This window comes from Elephantulus edwardii, unplaced genomic scaffold, assembly GCF_000299155.1.
Source record: "Elephantulus edwardii isolate Elephantulus edwardi_28Jun2011 unplaced genomic scaffold, EleEdw1.0 scaffold00009, whole genome shotgun sequence".
NCBI lineage: Eukaryota > Metazoa > Chordata > Mammalia > Macroscelidea > Macroscelididae > Elephantulus > Elephantulus edwardii.
Genome location: NW_006399759.1, coordinates 35240235 through 35244587, shown reverse-complemented (window position 1 = coordinate 35244587; position 4353 = coordinate 35240235). Strand labels below are relative to the sequence as shown.

Here is a 4353-nt window from a genome sequence, read left to right as displayed (position 1 = left end):
AAAATAAAAATTTTCTTAGAATGCTTAATTACCACAATCTGTTGTAAAAATACTACAATTGCAGTTTGCATCTTTCAGACTATTTTTCATAGTTGTTTCTAAACCTACTTTGTTACAAAAGTAGATAAAAAGTTAAAACCACAGATTCAAACCAGAGATAAGAAATGTTGGCTCTTTCAAATAAAGCCTATACAATACGTAATTTTAATAAAACAAAATCATGAACACAGTCAAGAATTTTAAGCACGCGCGCACACGCGCGCGCACACACACACGACACACCAGGATTTTTTAAATTTCACACTGTAGTACAAGAGCATAGTCCAGATCTTTCCACTGAACCATCAAGGAGAATGAAGAAGAGTTGAGTATCCCTGCCGTGCCACTCTGCTCACCAAAGACAGCTGACAAAAAAAATACTGCTTCAACTGTTACCTCTGGTCTCATGCCACTTCTGAGACAAAGGAGGATTGGACAGAAGACTTCATCAAGAGGACGTCCCACCCGTGTCGCCACTGAGAAGGATATGCGGGAGCAGTGCAGAAAAACCAACATCACATGAGAGTGGAGAGGAAGTGGGTGGACAGAGGTGGATGGAGGCATGAGCAATCAAACCAGGATTGGCTAAGGGCTGAGAGGTGGGAGATGCTGGAGGGGTCAAGATAGGGAAGTGAGCAAGATGCTAACAGAACAGGGGTGGGAGGAGAAATAAGACACATGCGCCTAAGGGGTCGTGGGCATGACAATGACCTGATCCCTTCTATGAATAAGGGGAAAAGTCTCTCATCTGTTCGTCTGTCATTTTGTCTGTCAAATACTGCTCTAGAGTCAAGCACCCAAATTAAGACAGACTAGGGAGAAGGATTGGCCATACACTTTGGAAATAACGGGCCTCAAAAAAACCCATGTACAAATGAGCACTTAACAGTAGACTAGCAGATATCCTGCCAGAGGCAGAGCCTTCCTCAAGAATCACAGAGGAGAAAGAGCTGCAAACAGACTGGAATGTGAAAAGTATGAATGTAGAAAAAATGGAGATTGTTAAGGAAGACATGGAACATGTAAATACTGACATACTAGGCATTAGCAAAATGAAGTAGGTTAGCATGGGACATTTTTAATCAGATAACTATATGATCTACTATGCTGGAAATGAAAAGGTGAGTAAAATAGGTTCATGTTCATAGTTAAAAACAATTTCTAGATTCATCTTGAAATACAATGTTCTGATAGATTAATATTCATACACATACAAGGAAGACCTATTAATACCAATAATATTCAAATAGATGCACCAACAAACAGGCTCAAAGAGGAAAAAAATAGATGACTACTATCAACTTTTGATTGGAAGCAGGAGTGGCATCCACTTCCTAAATAACATGCCTCTGGAAACTCTATGAATTTTGATAAATGTCGATAGTTGTAGAGGGGCTTCAGGCCTTTTGTTCATCAGGTCACCATCAACAACAACATCATCAATCAACTTTTGTAGTCAGAATCAATCGAACATGCAACCAAGATATTTTGATGATAATGGGTGACTAGGATGCAAAACTTGGGAACAGGGAAGAAAGAGCATTAGTCAGAAAGCATGGACTTGTTGACAGATAAGGCTGCAGGCAGAATGATAGAATTCAGTACAATCAATGACCTATTCATTGCAAATACCTTTTATGAAAAACATACTGTTGTTGTTATGTACCATCCAGTTGAGTGCCCTATGAACATATAAACATTAAGTAACTCTAAGAACAAAAGATGTGAATCCTGTTTTATCCTGTCCCACCTTCACACTTCCTGAAACACAATAGACTGTTGGAGCAGTAACTGTGTCAATCCATCTGGCTGAAGCCTTCCTCTCCTTCATGGACCCTCCACAATTCCTTCTCCAAGGAACAGTCCCTCCTAGCAACGCACCCAGAGCATGTGAGGTTAAGTCTTATCATTTTTGCCTCCAAAGAACAATCTGGTTGCATCCTCTCCAAAATATATGTTCTTTTTGGCAGTCCATGCAATGTTCAGTGTTCTTCTCCAACACCATAGTTCAAAAGCATCAATAATTCTTCTGTCATCCTTATGCACTGTTCAGCTCTCAGATGTGTAACAAGTGATCAAAAAGACCTGAGTCCTCAAACTGATATAAATGCTCTTCGATAATTTGAAGAAGTCCTTACCTGCAGATTTTCCCAGTGCAATGTGTCACCTTATTTCCTGACTGCTGGTACCAAAGGTGTTAATTGTGTATGAAGCTGTTTCAATCTCCTTCCCATCCATTATAATGTTACCTAACAATCCAATGATAAAAATCTTTGCTTTCTCAACATTAAGATATAACCCATACTGAAGGCTGCATTCCTTGATATTCTACAAGTGCTTCAAGTCCTCCTGACTTTCAACAAGCAAAGTTACATCATCTGCATAATACAGGTTATTGATGAGTCTCCCTCCAATCCTGATGGCGCACACTCCTCTTCATAGAGTCGAGTGTCTCGAATAATTTATTCAACATACAGATTAAATTAAGTATATAGAGAGAATACAATCCTAATGCACTCCCTTCTTCCTTCTCAATTTTAAACCATGCAGTGTTCCCTTACTCTGCTCACACAACAGCCTCTTTGTCCAGGTATAGGTTCCACATGAGCACAATTAAGTGCTCTGGAACTCCCTCCTTCATTATCACTGGCTCCTGGTACTTCCTGAAATTTTTCAGTGTCAATCAGTTCTCTCTGGCAGAGTGATTCTGTCTTCACTGTATTGTCCATACCATCTTTCAATATTTGTAATGAGAGGCTTAAATTTGTTTTTCAGCTCTCTCAGCTTCAGAAATGCAGAGTGAGTTCTTCCCTTTTTATTCTGTAATTCCAGCTCTCTGTATATTCCATTATAATACTTTACTTTGTCCTAAGCTGCTCTTTGAAATCTTCTGTTCAGCTCTTTTACTTCAGCATGTTTTCCTTTGTGTTGGCATCTCGATGCCCCAGTGCAATTTTTAAAGTCTCTTCTGACATCCATTTTGATGGGGTTTTTTTCTCTTCTGTTTGTATAATGATCTTTTATTTTCCTCATGGATCATATCCTTTTTATCATCCCATAATTCATCTGGTCTTCAATCATTGGTGTTCAATGTCTCAAACCTACTCTTTAAGATGATCTTGAAATTCACATGGAATTAATTCAGTTAGACTCTGGAGGGTAGGTTCTTTTGTTTTAAAGGAAAATCAAGGCCCGCCCCAGACGCGCCGCCCGGGCGCTCGCTCCACCGAGAGGCCGAAGTTGGCCGCGGCGCGAGTGCAAGCCGGATCCGGCGACAGCACGGAGGGCTCCGCGTCCCGGTATTGTTGGCAAACTTTGCTCAGCTTCCTTCCTCGGGCTCGGCGGAGGCGCGGCGCCGACTGCCGGGCCAGGCTGGGCGGACATGGGCGGGGCCCGAGCCGGGGCGGGCAGCTGGGGCCAGCAACCTGGGCCCCGGAGCGGCGGCTGTGAGCGACGCGGACCTCCCGGCGGCACCACCGCCGACGCCACCATGGAGCGCCCTGGCCCCCGCCTGTGGTTGGTCCTGCAGGTGATGGGGTCCTGCGCCGCCATCAGCTCCATGGACATGGAGCGTCCAGGCGACGGCAAGTGCCAGCCCATCGAGATCCCGATGTGCAAGGACATCGGCTACAACATGACCCGCATGCCCAACCTGATGGGCCACAAGAACCAGCGCGAGGCCGCCATCCAGCTGCATGAGTTCGCGCCGCTGGTGGAGTACGGCTGCCACGGACACCTCCGCTTCTTCCTGTGCTCCTTGTACGCGCCCATGTGCACCGAGCAGGTCTCCACGCCTATCCCCGCCTGCCGCGTCATGTGCGAGCAAGCCCGGCTCAAGTGCTCACCCATCATGGAGCAGTTCAACTTCAAGTGGCCGGACTCCTTGGACTGCAGCAAGCTTCCCAACAAGAACGACCCCAACTACCTGTGCATGGAGGCGCCCAACAACGGTTCGGACGAGCCCGCGCGCAGCTCCGGCAAGTTCCAGCCGCTCTTCCGGCCGGCCGGCCGCAGCGGCCGCAGAGCTCTCAGGAGCAGCAGCTGCGGGACAGAGCAGCAGCGCGCGCAGGCTGCGACAACCCGGGCAAGTTCCACCACGTGGAGAAGAGCGCATCATGCGCGCCGCTCTGCACTCCGGGCGTGGACGTCTACTGGAGTGGCAACAACAAGCGCTTTGCCGTGGTCTGGCTGGCCGTGTGGTCGGTGCTCTGCTTCTTCTCCAGCGCCTTCACCGTGCTCACCTTCCTCATCGACCCCCACCGCTTCAGGTACCCTGAGCGCCCCATTATCTTCCTCTCCATGTGTTACTGCGTG

At 46.5% G+C, this 4353-nt stretch overlaps 1 protein-coding gene and 1 pseudogene across 1 annotated transcript in view; one reads left to right on the top strand and one right to left on the bottom strand.

Moving 5' to 3' along the window:
- The window catches only part of ROCK2 (Rho-associated, coiled-coil containing protein kinase 2), a 199980-nt gene that overhangs the window by 163777 nt on the left and 31850 nt on the right, over positions 1–4353 (bottom strand). The window lies entirely within an intron of this gene.
- The window catches only part of LOC102848579, a 1778-nt pseudogene continuing 954 nt past the window's right edge, over positions 3530–4353 (top strand).